This window comes from Mycteria americana, chromosome 2 (assembly GCF_035582795.1).
Source record: "Mycteria americana isolate JAX WOST 10 ecotype Jacksonville Zoo and Gardens chromosome 2, USCA_MyAme_1.0, whole genome shotgun sequence".
NCBI classification, from domain to species: domain Eukaryota; kingdom Metazoa; phylum Chordata; class Aves; order Ciconiiformes; family Ciconiidae; genus Mycteria; species Mycteria americana.
In genome coordinates this window covers 169,131,031-169,148,634 of record NC_134366.1, presented here as the reverse complement: position 1 = coordinate 169,148,634, position 17,604 = coordinate 169,131,031, and positions in this window count along the sequence as shown.

Sequence of the window (17,604 nt, the reverse complement as noted above, 5' to 3'; positions counted from 1 at the left end):
TGGGAGAAGAAGGGAAAGGGATCTTCAAGGTATGTTACCAGTGATTATACTTCCAAACTGACAAAAAAGTGCTGTTGTCAAATTTAGTACCATGCACTAGATTGGAAGACAGCAATGCACCATAAATTACTGTATTTATGACAAGCAATACAATTTATGGACCATTTTGCCAAATTTCTGTGACAAGTGCACAAGAATGATTGAAAAAATAGCACCCCATTAGGTACCAAATTCAATGGAAATTTATAGCCACCTAGGTTTCCACACCTGCAGGAATTAGTGTAAACAGTTTTTCCCCTTCTCCCCCAACACTTCATGCCTGTACCCATAGTATGAAGTAAACAGCATTCATCCATTAGGTAAATAAGCGTGTGTGTGTGTTGAGGACAAAGCTTTTTTTTTTCCTTCTTTTTGTTTTTTGGTTTTTTTTTTTTCTGTATTGTATGTCTGTGCACAGGTTTCCCAGGGGACCATGCAGATAAAGAGCAATTTGTGAAAAAGCCTGAGTTGGGGAACAGAAGAAGGGAGCTTGCTGCAATTTATGTGGTAGGAAGGCTTCTATCATAGATTTAATAGGAACTCCGCATCCTTGCAAACATGATAAAGACCAATGATATTTGTATCAGAGACAGGTGATTTTCCCCATCTGTGTTTCTACTAACATCTGAAATAACTTGTAAATAATGTAGCCCACACAATAATAGTGTGTCACCTTTGTAAATCAAACCTTACATAAACTAGTAAACAGGAAGAAAAAAGAGACAGTAGCTAATTGAGCAGCTAATTATGCTTGACAAGCTCCTCAGCTAGCGTATGCTAATCTTCCTGGTTAGGAAGCTGGGCTGGAGCTTAGGAAACTTTTCCTTTAATATCTAATATCCTGTTCCTCAAAGATAACTAAGACTTGATTTTTAAAAGATCACTTTAGGCTGTTAAATCCATCCGGATGCTCCTAAATCCAGCCTTTAAATTCTCAAAGACACCTACTTAGTTACTTCTGAAAGAATTCTGGCATTTCAGATTTCTCCAATATAGCCTACAAGTATACCAATACCAGGCACGCTCAGAATTGCCTATGGTCCTGGCATTTTAGAGAGACAGGTAGGGTCTAAGTGTTTTGAGGACTTAGATACCGTGCCAAGCAACTTATCAGCAGGGCCCATAGTCAGGCACCATGGCATGCACCTGCTGGTTTATGTTCTGTATCTCCTATATCTAAGGAAATACAAGGTAATCCCTCACCATTTTTACTACTTTAATATTTACCAGAGTTTGTTGTTCTTTCTTCTTTTCTTCTTTTCTTCTTTTCTTTTCTTCTTTTCTTCTCTTCTTCTTTTCTTCTCTTCTTCTTTTCTTCTCTTCTTGTTTTCCTGAGTGGATTTGAAAGCATACCTCCTATGTGGGTATTCTAATCACCAAGCTAGGATATTCTGTGTGAGACTCCCTCGATCCATACTGCTACAGCAGTTCTGCTTTGCATGAGTGTCGTGGTTTAGCCCCAGCCGGCAGCCAAGCACCACGCAGCCGCTCGCTCACTTCCCCCCGCCCCGGTGGGATGGGGGAGAGAATCGAAAGAGCAAAAGTAAGAAAACTCGTGGGTTGAGATAATAACAGTTTAATAATTGGAACAAAATAATAGTAATAATAATAATGAATTATAATGAGAGGGAAAAAAACAATGAGAGAGAGAGAGGAACAAAACCCAAGGGAGGGGAAAAAAAGGAAAATATACATTAAAAAAAAAAAATTACAACCGCTCACCACCCGCCGACCGACGCCCAGCCAGTCCCCGAGCAATGATCGCTACTCCCCGGCCAACTCCCCCCAGTTTATATACTGGGCATGACATCATATGGTATGGAATAGCCCTTTGGTCAGTTTGGATCAACTATCCTGGCTGTGCCCCCTCCCATTTCTTGGGCACCTGGCAGAGCATGGGGAGCTGAAGGGGGGAAAGAATCCTTGACCAATGTAAACACCGCTTAGCGACAGCCAAGCGACAGCCTCTTCTTCTTTTCTTCTCTTCTTGTTTTCCTGAGTGGATTTGAAAGCATACCTCCTATGTGGGTATTCTAATCACCAAGCTAGGATATTCTGTGTGAGACTCCCTCGATCCATACTGCTACAGCAGTTCTGCTTTGCATGAGACAATTAAATATTTTGTGGACTAGAGGCAATCAGAATAGAAGTTAGGGTTGAAGAATGAAGGGGATAGGTTGACTGAGGGAAATGTGGCTTTGTTAACCTATATGAGGGCTTCCACTACAGTGCTGAAAGACCTTGGAATTAAGCTTTGTTTCCACTTAAGAACAGCAGTAGCTGCTTAGTTGTAGTCACCTAAATAAATTCTGTTTCTCAGAACTCTGTAAAAACAAGGTAATAGTAATTCTCGATAGTTACTGGGGTAAACACACCAAGGACCGTGAGATGATCAGGAGCCCTTGTGGTTGGCCACTTGTGAGGAAAAAAAACCAAACAAAACAAAACAAAAGCCCAACAACCCATCTAGAATGTGTAGACATAGACAGATCTGTGATTTAATCACACTAACAGTGATATTTATACATGTGCCTCTGTATGATACTACATTGAAAAACGGGTTTGATTATGCTCTGTTTTCCTCTAAGTAAGCTCTGATTTACATGGATGGAAAAAGAAGAGATTAGTCTCAATGTTCTGTAAAGGTCACTCAATGACTTTGGCCATGTACATCTAATACTTCTTTTCCAAGCATGAGTCTTTTTTTCACATCACACTTTTTCTTTCTAAATTTTATGATTCTAGTTTCTATGAAAATAATATTGTAAAAGGAACTTATTTTTCTCCCTGAAGATGAAATCAAAATGCAGTATAACAACATTAACTCTGATTCCATGTTGTTGCAGACAGGTTGAGTCACTCTACCATGCTTCATCCTCCATAACACTGGTGTGTTGGGTCATATGACTTGGGTCTTTCCAGATGAGTAAAACCAAAATATGCAGATGTTAGCCCTGAGGGGAATGTATTACAATGAAAAAAAAAATAAATTAATTAACCAGACAATACAACATAATTTATTTCCTCCAGAGAGTATATTTTCAGTGCATATTTTATTTCAATAAAATTGTCTTATACAAGATTTCCCAGTACCACTTTCAATCCAACGTCAAATGTATAACATCCTCAGAATATAAATGATAGTTTACCTAATGTAACTTGGAGATTCAACTCAGACTCAAGACTACTGATTAGTGTTCTTATTTGCAAAAGATGATGGGTATGTATCTGACAGATTTTGAGACAGAATACTTACATGCCTCTTGTGTCCCGGACTCAGGTTTATTTTTGTCTCTTCTTGTGTTCCCTTCCTCTGCTAACTGTATATCTCGTGAGGTCTGAATGAATCATCACAGCTAAGTTTTGTAACATAAATAAATAAATAAATAAAGGGAAGAAGACTCTTTCTGGCAATGAAGCACTTTCTGGAAGGTAGTAAACAACAGCAGGCTACCTCCTGGGTCCATTTAGTAAAGAAAGTTCCTTTTAATATGGAGATTATTTTCCCGCTGTTTGGAGACTGCCCTAAATCAAACAGGGAGTAGCCTGTCGTCTACCATCATCTATGATTACATAATCATAAAATATGGTTGAGATAATTTAAGTGGCAAGAGGATATCCTCCTGTTAGCAACGCATCACATGTACTGCCTTGATACACTCCCTAGTATTTAAGCCAAAAGAAACCCAGCTCAGGTGTAAGCCACATGCATATAGAAAGATCAGACTTTGCCACTATAAGTAATTTACTTACACTGTAAGTATAGTATATAAGTATAAATGCTTCCCTGAAGATAAACAACAAATTGCCCTTTTTTCTGTGGCTGTAATACATACTTAAGATTACATCTCTTACATTCTGGAGGAGTAGCTTTTTTTTTGCACTTTACAATTAGCGTAAGCCCCTTCTGATGATTTTAGCCCATTTGTCTCTGTAATGTGTTCCATAACTAATAACCGCCAAAGTTGACAGCAGGATCCCTGACTGAAAGAGAATTTGAAATAAGAGCATAAAATGAATATCTGTTCATTTTTGTTGGATGGGTTTTACCATGTAACTGAAAACATGCTGTTGGAGGAGAGAAGAAAAAGAAGTGGGAAGGGAGCGAAAAGCAAAAGCACTTTATGGGCGAGTACGTCAATCACAAGGTTAAAGAAAAAAAAAACACAGATAACACCATGGGCAAATCCATAAAACTAATAACTTGCTTGAAAAGGTGAATTTGACCTAGATATGTTTCATGAGCAAAATACGTTCACTCAACATTCTGATCCCTGAAGACTAATATAAAGGATTCATTAAGTTACCCACAGAGGCACCTATAGATGAATGTGCAGAGAATGGAGCTGACTGCACTGCTGTTTTGTAATCCTATCTGCTCTAATGATCATCCCTGCTTTAGTGAGTATGGAATCAGAGAAAAGATATTACAGAATTATAAAGCAAGATGCCTTAATTTCAACCAGTCAGCATTGCATATTGATATTTGAACTTATAGAATTTCCTATAAAATGTTTTAGGTTTTCTTGGGGAAATGTTGTGATGTGATTAAAGGTTGTGAACAGTAGAAACTCCTCACAATCCACCTAGGAAGATGCCAAGTAGTCTTTCTAGTTATTTGTGTTATCTAAACAAGTTTTATACAAGTTCATTATGTGTTGTATTTTTTTGGTGGTGCCATTCCTCCAGCTATGATAACAACAGAAAAAAGAAGGCCAAGAACTCCTAGAGGCAGTGACGTTCCTATCAGATTTACTGTTATAACTGACATTACTGTATTTATTTACAAAGTTTATCAGTTACAATGTACTTAGCCGGCTTCAGCAGTAGAAGAGACACCTTCAGCAGCAGAAGGATGTCCTGATGGAGGAGAACTTACTTGCAGCTGGGAGAAAATGTTGTTTCTATCAGAGGAATTTAACAACTGGGATATAGAAAGTTGGTTCAATGCCATCCCCATCACTTGCACTGATGTCAGACACATGGTAGAGCAGGGATTGGGTAACATTATCAGTCACTGTGGTAAAATACCTGCTGCCCTTCCTGCCTCAGAGCAGGAATTGGCATCAGTTTTGCTCAGGCAAGTAAATATTAGGAGGACACAGAGTTTGTTTTTTCTAGCTGTAATTTACTCTACAGAAATTCAATCTCATGTATAAGTATCACTTCTACCATATAGCACTGGGCTGACGGAGGATTTCAGCACTGCTGAGACTTCTGCATAGGAGTGGGCACCATTCCTCAATACTTCTGCATCCCCCAGATCGTGTTTGCCTTATCACTCTCTTTGAGTGCTCACCTCCACACATGACGGACTATGGCAGAGGTGATGGGGAATGAAGGCTGCAACTGCATCCTACCTCCTTTATTTGGGATATTAGATTTATCAAGCTCTTACCTCCTTTTTTCTAACATCAAAATCTCAGTGTCTCAATGCTTTCCTTATTGAAGCTGGCTTTAAAAATGGAAGTAGTATTACAGCTAAAAAACAACTAAATAATCAAGCAAACTGAAAAATCCAGCAATAAATCGCACTCTCTTGCTCTGTCAGTCTTGTTAATTGCCACTTTATTTAATACCTTCCTCTTCTGCTAAAGGTTATTAAGAAGGATGTTGAAGACAGACACACTTTCAAGCTGGTATTTTATTAGACAGAGATTACACTGTGAGATTTCCATCTAGGCTCTCACACTAGGGACTCCCTCTGCTCACTGGTCCATAATGACTGACCTACATATCTCTGCCGACCAGGGTTTTGCTGGATGACTGCATTACCCAGCAGAATTTGACTCCCCTCACTATATTCATTTGTCACAGCAATTAAACCCATGTGTTGATTTATTGAGTGCAGGCCTGGTGTGAAATGTAGGAATGCACATGACTCATTCTTCTCTTTCTGACATTACGCTACTTCTGCCCAAATTGCATTTGGCTGTCTTCATGTTGTTTTTAACTTGCCTAGAATTACTTTTGGCTTCTAGAGACAAATAATGACCATATCCCTTCATTTTGTAATATTTTTTTCTTTCCCTATCTCACTCTTTCTCCTTTATTTTTAACCTTTATGTTGTTCATCGATGCCATGTCTTCCCTTTATTGACTGATCTGGAATTTATTCCATCCCTCCACAACCATTTTCTTGTGAAACTCTTAGTAAGTCTTGAAGCTGCATTGTAACCCTGGCTGGGGATCTGTGTTGGAAATGAGTGTACAAAACCCCAAAAGATAATCTAGGGCTAATGCTTCTTCAATTAGCTTCTTCAATAGATGGATGACAGCTATGTCCTTTGAAAATTAAGAATTGTAAAGGGTTTTATCACAAAGGCTATGGGGTATGCTCCTGGATATAAATGGGTAATTGCCAAATGCAGGATGGCACAGTGAGGAAACTGGGGGCCAAGTTTCATCAGATACTTTGGGTGTAAATCATACAGTCTGTGTATGTGGTGTGAAAACATAGCTGGAAAGATTTTGGGAAGAAGACCTGTATTGAAACCTTCACCAAAATATTCACCCTTGATTACAATACTTACGAAAAGACATGGGAATGGCCTGATACCCCAAACCACTTCACATCCACATCCCTCAAGGAAATTCAAAGCTCTCTTGCTCAGGACTTGGATCTGAAAAAGCATTTAACTAAGGAGTCTGAGTTCAGTGGTGATCTTCATATGTTTGCTTCAGTCTCCCCTCCAGCCCTCATGGTGCCCACATTGTGCAGACAATAGAATATTTGACATTACAGTGAGCCAGAAAGCAGAAGTTTTGTTTCAGACAGGGATGAGCAGACCTGTGCTAAGGTCATATACGCTGGTTCTTTGGGAGAGACAAACAGCCTTTCTCTCTTCATGCATGCTTACCGTGGCAGGGACCACAGAAAACCCTTGGTCACTTTTTTTTCAAGCTTAGTCCTGGAGGAGGCAGAGAGCAGTCCTGCTCCCTATTCTTCTAGGATAACACCTATGCGGTTGTAGTGTTCCCTAAGGAACACCAACAGGTCAGTTCCTTCCTCAAACAGTTCCAAGCCCATGGTTTCTCCTCCAGGAGAAAATTTTTAAAGAAAAGTGGGACAGAAGAGGGGAATGCAAGAAAGAAAGAAAAAAAGTGTAATATTCTGAAAAGGGCAAGTTGTCCCTGTCATTCAGGGCACACTCCGAGGTCAAAGCAAAGGACTTCAACCCTCTGTCACAACAAGGTTATTTTCATACTCTTAGTGAATATTCTTACTATTTTAGTGTTGTATTAAATGCAGACAAGCAATAGAAAAAGGATTGAGCGTTAGTTATGCATATTTTCTATTCTTTGCTGTTGTACAATTTCCTAATGAAATGGGCTTGGGGCAACAAGCAGAATGGACAAACATGATTTTAGGGTAGTCTTGGGAAAAATGTCCCAATACTGACAGAAGAGGGATCTGAATGAACTTTCGTGTCTTTGTCATCATTATGGTGCTCACCAGATCCCATGGTGTTGGGACCCTTGGGGGAGACTGACTTGTCCCACTGTACACAGTGATCCCAGATAGGTTTCACTGGGATTTAACACTCTCACGAGCTAGAACGTGCATGCCCTAGTCACATGAGGGGGAATCAAGACTATTGATTTTATGAAAGCAAATGAATTGGTCAGCCTTCACCTCTGTTTGTTGTTTCTCTGAACTTTAAAATAGGGAAACAACACACTTTTACCTTATGGTGGTTTTAATTCACCAATTTTTGCTGCATGGTTACTGACCAGTAAGAAGGAATGTGCTTCACAGCATATTTAAGACTTAGACTAGAATCAAAGAATACATTTTTCTGATTATTCCTCACATTATACGTCTACTATGTGGGGTTGGCACAACAGCACAGGATTAACAAAAGTCATAATATCAAGGAAAGCTCTCATTTGTTTCAAGTGCTGAAGCTCTAAGTGTTTGTAAACAACAAATTCACATTCTTCCTTTCCATTGCCTTAAGACTTGTCAACAGTTGTATTAATCTGCTTTTTAAACTCTTCCCCCTATGATGACCTTAAACCTTGCCACAATCTACCAAAAAAAGTGACATTTGGAATTGAATAATATATATATATATATAAATAACTGGCGCAAATCATCCTCTATACAATAACAAATCCCCAATGTCACTTCTTTCTAAAGACAGAGTCAGACAAACAGGATGAGAAGGACAGCAAGGAGGAGTTTCCTTGGCAACAAGCACTTGAAAGGATTCAGAATTTCCCCCTTCTTCCTAAGACTCAAACTTTTGTTGTTTTTTGTTTGTTTGTTTGTTCTTTTTTTCCCTTTAGACAGTCTTGTGTGAAGGGGAGGCAGGAATGTGAATCAAGCCACTGAACCTAATCACTCCCAGCTGCCAGAGGTGGTTGCATACATCAGACACATGATTTGGACTCTGTTAGGGCTTTGAATTGGCTGCTCCTTATGATGGACTCCACCACCTCTTGAGTGAGAAGCAAACTCTCTCTCCTTGATGTGTTCAGAATCAGAGCTTGTGGTTAGTCCTGTTGGGATTCATTCACTCACCCACTGTTTTGTTCATGTTTTTCTTTTCTTTCCCTTAAGGATAAGCCAAGAAATGGTGTAGGAAAATTAGATCCGATAAGCAACTTACGTGATTAAAAGATTTTAAGACCCAGGTTCATTTCACCTAATTTCAGATGCCTAAATGAGAAGCAGGTATCAGAGTGGAATCCCTGTACATTCCCATTCAGCTGACAAACATCTGGAGTAATACAGATCTTTGTTGGGCTGTTTGTCTTCTGCAGGCACAGTCCAGATGTATTCATTCACAGATGCTAGAGTGACTATGCTTCTTCATTATGTATCTTACTGTACATCTAAGGTCCTTAGAGACTATTTATTTCCATGAAAACAGCTCAAAGAACAGAAGAGTTCAAGCTTACAATAGCTTACATTCAGTCCTGCAGTTACAAATCTGTTTTTCTTTCTATTCATTCCTCCAATTTTCAAAATCCAACAAATATTATTTGATGGTTTCAGACTTCTTCAACTCTGTTCAGGTCTCTGGAACTACTCCAGATTTACACCAGTGAGCTGAGATGAATAGGGCTAATTAAACCTACAGACATGCAGGATGAAATCTGGGTCCCATTGAAATCAATGGGAAACTGCCATCCCATTGAGTAGAGCAGTTGTCATTCATAGATTTAGTAGGCATGTCTTTAATGAGGAATCAAGTCAAAATATCTGTATTCAAGTTAGCCTGATACACATGAGGAAGACCACAGTAATGCTCTTTTACCATTGCTATTTTTCCATTTACTCAAGTGTATTCTTAACTCTGCATGAGTTTTCAGTAGAAGCTGTTTTATGAAGTCCGGTAGGAGAACTTCTTGTCTGGGCATCTCGAACAAACTATAAGAAGGCGATTGAGGACTCCTAACTCTTTCCTGTATTTAGTCTATAGGATGTGCATGGTAGGAGTTGTTAAATTGTGTTGCCTAGGTTTCTGTCCTCTATGAACTAATCTAACAAACTTGATAACAGCACAATTGTTGTGTGAAGGAACATTGTGTGTGGATGCAAACCAACAATTAGGGGCAATCGCCAAGTAATAACCTGCATTATTCTACACTGGAGACAACCTCTTTCTTTGAGTCCTATGACAGTTTGTTGTCATTAGATAGAGAAAAAAAGGACCTGGATAAAAGCAGAGATAAGTTTGGGCTTTCATTTATAAAAAACCAAATATATATATCACACATAAAGGGTCAAGGACAGGCATCTTGGAGAAGGTAGCCAGGCTGAATTAAGGTCAATATCAGAGACATGGAGGGAAATTCTGTGACCTTTAGTACTCAGATAGTCAGGCTGATAGATCAGAGATTCATAGAAGAGCCTGTGAAATAAGCAGGGGAAATATGAACTTTCAAAGAGGAGCAGACTGGGACACAGAGCAAGAGGCCCTATTTACTTTCTGTGAGCTTTGATCTCTTGGAATTTAATATCTGGAGTATCATATAAAGCAATATGAAGCTTATACCCTGCTTTTGTTTATTTGGAAAAAGCTTACATAATCTTTGGAAGTAATTAGGGTATTTTGGTGGTTGTGTTTTTTCATAACAGCTATTCCACACATTCATTTGTTTTCATAATAATTAATTTGAACAAACTCCAGAAATATGTTTTAGTACATTTGCAATTCCCAATAGAATAAGGGAAATTGCATTTTTACATCAGAGGACAAATCAGTGACTCTTTCTTCTGGATGCCCTGGAATCGCGCAAATAACAACCCACTGGGAACCTTGCAAAGTCTCAACTTCTTATTTGTTTAACCATAATTGCATATTTATAAATTACAGCAGACTTTTCTAATTAATTTTGTATCATGTGAATAACATTGGTTTGTAACAACCTGTTATATTAGTAAAATCATTGCCAAGAAAACATAGCAGTCTGGAGTCACATTTGGTTTGAAGGGAAATGAAAGGCAGCCAGAGCAGGGACTAGCCTTTTGTTTCACTCTTGAGAGGTAATTACCAACTCCAAAATACGAAGATAAAAGCCTTTCAGTAAACTGACACCTTCTACACATTAAGTCCCCAGAATGTTTTTAATTCTGGCAGACACAAAGTAGATGTACAAATAAAAACACGATTTCGAGTCAAGCCAACTAAAGCAATATTATTTGGCAAAAAGGTGGTTATGATGGATTTCCTTCTGCGCCTAAGCAGTCAGCATATGGAACAGTGCAAGGACCCATCCTAAGACGTGCAAAACTATCTATGGTTACTCTGCATGCTTAGGTCTTTCTGCAATCAAACCTGTGGTCTGTGTAGTCAGAGGATCATTTGGATATGAGCTGGCAGATATGACACATATTTTACGGGAAATCCATAAACCACAGCAGCTGGAAGCCAGGCAGGATGTCTCAAAGGGCATTAAATGCCTGTGTTTAGGTAACAGAATCCTTCCCTTGAGCTCTACAAGTCCATAGTACATGGTCTTCATTCTGCCTGAGATCAAGCAGCTTACAAATCCCATCTGTTTTTACAGGGAAAATCTTGTTATGGGCATCTGATTGGCAGAGCTAAGAATTTCTTTTTAGTATAATTAATGTATTAACTTCCTAAGCAAAAATACTACAGTTCTTCTTACCAGGCCAGGCATACTGCTATACAATTATCATTAATAATGCACTTAAGACCAATTTAGACAAACTCTAGTATTTGCCCTCTTTTTTGTTGTTACACTCAGCCTTCCAGTGTCTCTCTGACTGTGAAGGTTAATGTTGCCTGTTTTTCCCAAGGGGGAAGGGATTATGACAAGTTACCAATAACCCAGGTTCGTCATCCATCTTCACATGATGCTTATGGTGAGGAAGTTCTTAAGCCATAGTTTGGGGAGCTTCCTGGATATATTTTGATATGTTTTCTTAACACATCTGCTTTTTTTCATTGGTTACCAGCTAAAGTTTGAAGCTACACCATCACCTTTCCCCTCTTCAATTAACACAAAGACCTGATGTTTTTACACAATGACTACCCAGGTTTGCTAGACCTTTCCCTACATGGCATTCACAGAGCTAAGCTAAAATGATTAAAGCTAAAACAATTTAGGCAATAGTTACCTGACAGCTAGGCAACTGTTATTACAGCTAAAATAGACTAAAATCAGTTCAGGCTGAGAGTAGCCTGGACAAATCCTGATGCCAACTTTTGTGAGTTCTTCGGTTATTTTTGCATGATGTCATCACCTAGATGGCATAGCTGGAGCTGTCATACAGTGCCACAAACTGTCCTTCTGGTAGCTGAATGTGCTCTGAAGGTGTTTCTAAGATAAGGGTTTATCCAAGGGTTCCTCTTCTGGAAATGCCCCCCAGGGTCTTTTCAAAGATCTCTAAGAAGCAAGGAACACATAGAGTGGACATTTTGGCCTGGAAGATACTTTCAGTAAAGAGGTAGCCAGGGAGTCTCCTCTCAGTTTTGCCATGGACCTGAAGGTTTGCCTTGGGTATGTGACCTCTTTTTGTACTTTTCACTCTTAACTTGTATCAATAAGAAAATTAAGTGAGGACTGTCCTGCATTCCAAAAAAATGCAGCACTAGTGCTGCCTGAACATTAAGAAGGTCACCAAAATCTCTGCCCTGAGTAGTCTAGCTGACAATTTTTCTCCTCAGAAATGTGTAATTCTTTAACTCAAGGGTTTAAAAAAAATTAAAAAATCTTTTTTAAAGGAATTAAAAAAGGTTTAAATATTCCTTAGGGTTTTCTTCTCTCTCAGATTTCCAGAATGAAATCTCATAGAGCCAAGGATCATTGCAAACCTTTACAGCTGATTCCCCACCTTCGATATGGGTTTTTCAATTATTTTTAAGACTTTTATCTTTAATGGTAGCACAAAGCTGTGTGGACATGAAACACAGGCAAACAAAACCATTTTTCTCTCTGGAGAGAAAATGAGAGAGAATAAATTGCACATGACCAATGTTAGTCACATTATTTGACGTACTGCTGGCAGGCATCCAAATATTACAGTGATGATGGTGGAATAATAACTTATAAAGAGCACAATACTACAGATTGTTAGAATTAATGCCTCCCTTGTCCATCTCATTCACTTGATCAGTAGCAGATCAGTATGAAGGCTATTTGCAGTGCAAATCTTAATTGCAAAGAGGAATTTGGAGCTGTTGTAGCAAACTTTACTAAGAAATCTAGAATTTTAAAAAGACTACTGCCTATTTTTTTAATTTGGCAAAGAAACCCCATTGGATTCTGATTGTATAAAGTCTGATTAATAAACAGTGTAAATAAGCATTGCTTCATTGATGACTGCTGCTTAGCCCTCAGGAAACACATGTTGTTGGAGTAAACTAAGTAATCCTAATGAATTCAACGGAGTTGTGATGATTTAAACCAGCTGAAAATATGGCCCATATTGTCCCTTTCATACCCTATTGCTGACAAGCATCATGAGAAACAGTGGCTGCCCATGTCGCAGTTCTGCAGACACATGTGAGCAACACCACGTGCAAAAAAAAAAAGTGGAAAAAGCATACTTCATGCTGCTTGCTGCTGCTTGGATTTTTTTCTGTTGCGTTATGGCAATTTTTGCATTCAAGATTAGCATTCTTATTTTTAATATGTTTGCTTACATGAAATACAGATTGTAATTAAATGTCAGGCTGCTTAATTGTGCTTTCATTTGTGTAAATTAGAATGTTGTTATAGAAAAAGAGAAGAAATAAAACCTTTCATTCCCCTGTCAATATTATATCTGAATTAATAGTTAAATAAGGGGAGACAAAATATTTTTTTGGGAAATCAGTGTTAATTAGTATTTCACAGCCTGGAAAGGATATGTTACCACAGAGCATGTATCACTTGCTTCACAAAGACAAAATGCTTCAATAAAATGTTTTTCTGCCCAGGGAGTGAGGAATGAGCACTGGCTCAGCAAACCAGAATTCACTTTGCTTCATCCTGCTCATTCTGGGTAATTGTTTGGAGCCAGCTCTGAGAATGGATATGGGCTTTTAAGGTAGGACTTGAGTAGAATTAAGACACCTGAATCCAAAATGGCTAATACAGAAAATTCTTTTACTTGGACTTAAGGCACCTGAATCGATGGAATTAAGTTCATATTAAGCCTTATCAGGCTTCAGAAACCAGTCAGTCTTATGTCTGGTGAGCACCCTCAGACCCTCAGGAATATACTGCAGACTGAATTAAATTTGTATATAACAGGCTGATGACCACACTGTCTTCCCAGAAGCAGGAGGCCTGCTTACGGGCACTGGTCTCCTGAAAGGAGTGCAAAACTCATGTCAAACTTTTTGCTAGGGACAGAGTTGCAGGGAAAGGACGGTTGCTCTGTATTTCTTCCTTTGAAATTTTGCCATTGGGAAACGATGACCTATTCCTGGGAAAAGAGCAGGGAGAGAGAAGTTAGGACAATATAGAGCTTTGTAGGCCAGGGACTGGGTTGATGCTTTTGTTGGTCCTGGCTGATGCTTTTGTTTATCCTCTCTTATTTTATGATGGGAAAATAGTTGTCTAAAGTATGTGAGCAGCCTTGGCAGCTGGGACCAGACTTTGTCCCCCAGGGCACTGGACCGTGGTAAAAATCTTGACTGGTTTTGTGTACAGTGGCAGATCTGCTAATGGATGGGTGGGAGTGGTGCCTCCAACCTGTGTGCAATGACCTACACCAAGATGGTTAGGGCTTTCCCCAGAAGATGGGGCATATGGGTGCATACTTTCTTGATGAAGTAAAAGTGAAATAATTATTTCAATTGCTGGACAAGATGTAAATATTCACTCATTATTCATTGAGCCCTAGCTGAGATATCTTTTAATTATTTCTTTGTTACTGTCACTGTGACAATTCTGGATATTCTGGCTATCCTCATAAATCACCAGTCGCTTATTAAACCAACCTGCATGTTATCTGAGGACCAGCTGCCAGCAAAAGAGAAATTTTGACATCTTCAGCAGATTGTTACTTCCTTGCAGTGGGGTCTGAAATGAAAGTAGTTTGTGTTCATATTAGCCATGACAGAAGGTGTTACTGACAGGTGAGGTTGGTTGTAAAGAAAGCATCAAGCTAGCAGGACAGAAGGGCCTCACAGCAGTAAGGCATGACTGGATCATGGTCCCTGTAAAAAGCAGCAAGCAGATGTCTCCCTGGGCTGCTGGGATTGTCCTATGAATAAGACGTTGCCAGGACAGAGATTTTGATGCTAACAAAGGAGCACACGCAGAGAAGTGCAGGCACTGCTAGGTCTGGTTTCCGTAGGGTTTCCTTGCCTTAGCTCATTATACTGAAAACTAAGGGGCACTCTTCGTAGCAAACAAGCACCATGCAAAGAGATAATTATTTTAGATGCAAAACAGACAAGGACTAAATCTTTGACTGTTCCTTTTGAATTAACGCTGACCTGGTTTATCTGTAACAGGGTAGGGCTCATTCTGCATTGTACAGGACTAGCATTTCTCTAGGCTGACATATGCAGCTTCAGTAAATTATATGTGCCTAGGAGTGTTTCACAGCAGTAAGACCTAATGGTAGAGAATGACCTACATCCATAGCATTATATTCCCTTCCCCTGTGGAAAGGTGATCACATACACAACAAGCTGGGAATGGGCCCCAGGCTGTGCTACATCTTGTACCATGCATGGGAATTGTATGGGAATATATTAGATGGCAGATGCACAAGCTATGCCAGGGACTAATAAGGAGCATCACTGTTCCCAGGGACATCCTTTGGCACTATTTATTTCAAAGGGAAAGATATGGCTTGAAAACCAAGCCTGAGTCCTATGTCCAGCGGCAGAAAGCAGAAAAAGTTGTTATTCACACAGTAGTTATTCATGGGTTAAAGAATGAAGCACAGGGACTAACTAGTCTTGAGCCTCAAATTAAATTCCTTTTCATGGGTTTGGGGTGGGGGATATTGTCAAAGGCATTTTTAATTGCCCAGTTACAGTTGAAACTGCCTAAAGTTATCAACTATTTATATGTATCTTTAAAAATCAGGCCCTACATGAAAAAAGAAAATAAGTCAATGTTCTTTCTGTTTATGTATTTTCTATCAAAGTATCACAGTAACGAGAACAAAAAGCTTAATCAAATCCTTCCTTACATCTACTTTCCAAGAAGAGCTTGGAAGGGGAAAGACAAGGGGTGTGGGGGCAATAAAATGCAGTGCTCTTTAACCCCCGTAATTAACTGTTTCTGAAAGAACACTCACTAATTCACTGTGTAAATCTGGGGCTCAGGAAGCAGAGGGTCCATCTCTGTTGTGGAGTCATTGATGGTGTGTTTCTGGGCTGGTAACCCCATATGGTTGTCATGAGTACAGCTTGGTTCGGGGTGTGTGGCTGTAGGGATGCTTTTGACAGAACAATGCAGTGCTGCAACCTAGAAGCAGTGTAGATATGCCAGCACTCCATACCCCCATTTGCTTTTTGGGCTAAGCCATAGTCTCATCCTAACTTTGGAAGTGTTATTTCATTTCTGCAGGTCTCTAATTTTCCACCTTTTAATGTCTTTTAACATTTTTTTTAATATGTTATCTTTTCTAAAGTAATGTGTTCATTACTGATGCAATCTACTCTTTTGCTGCTGCAGTTCCTATTATCAAGCAATATATTGTTATCAGTAGACCAATTGAATTATACATTTAAAAACTTATTATCATTATTCATACTGTGGTTGCTCTCTAAAACTTCAATCAAGGGAATGATTCCATAGTGCAAGATGCTGTACGAGCTATAGATTTTCCCTCTATAGTCTTTAGGGACGTTACCAAAATAAGGTCTTAGCAGTAAAAACAGGTAAATTGAAATTAATTTTTTGTAATTTTTTTTCCCCTTCATTTTTAACAAGAAAAAACACTGTGACAATAGCAAGAGTTACAATTGAACAAGTTCCAGAATCAAGCAGACTTGAGAATGGCATTTCAGCCGCTGGTCAAATTTATCTTTGATCCATCAGTTGAAGCATTCCTAATCAAACTGTTCAGAGTCTTTTTAAGCTTGTTTGACTCATCACTATTCATGAAGGTGAAATCATTTTACGTGCAAAATTAGAATGACCTACTTGATAAGTCTGTGATAAAAAAGTAGCTGACTGCAGCAGAAAGGCAGTACTTGCACCTGAGGGATAAGTCAGACTGAATGAGGCACTTCTTTTGCACTGGTTTGGAAGGTCAAGGAGAAGAGGCAGAATTTGGGTGTGATATACACTTTTCTGTAACAATGAGTGTATATTTTCTTGTCTTGCTGAACACTAATACAAACTTGCAAAGAAAATGGATCACTGTTGAGGAAATAATTTTTTAGTATTCATGTTAGAACTTTATTTAATATTTAGGATCAGATGAACAGTATTTTTTTACAAGTCTTTACTGATGAAACAACAGAATTTGACACAGTTTTGAAAACAATTAACATGTGCATTGAAACAAATCTGCAGGGCTTGCATTTCTTCCTTGATTTTTTTGAGGAATTGTAACTGTCACATATAGATTAACTAATCTACATACATGGTGTTTCAGATCAGAAAAAATACTACAGCTGGTCAGAATAATTTCCTTAATATCCTTGTCAGGTTTTTTGATTGTTTGTTTGTTTTGTTTTTAATCAAAATGAAAAATACTTCAGGGAATATCAAGTTTCCATTCACTTCTGTGAGTCTAGGGCTTGCTTTGTTTCCTTTTTTTAAGGGTATGCAATATGCTTTCAAGGAAACCTGTCAAAACCAAGAGGTATTTTTTCTCAATGAAATAGCTCCGGGAAATGAATAACATTTATTTTACCAGCTTTGTAAATGCCCATTTCTAATAGCATATATTATGCTATGCATATTCTAATGCCCATTTCACCAAGCATATTTAATCTCACTTTGCCAATACTCTGAGCCAACCAAAAGCCATGTAGCCACGTAGCCATGTAGCCAAAATAAAGCAAATTATCTCTAAGACACATATCCTTTCCTGTGTCCCAAAGATCTTTTGAAGTTGTTTGTGTACTAAGCTTTATTGGCTGAGGTTTAGCACATTAGCATCATGCTAACATGTTTAAATGATTC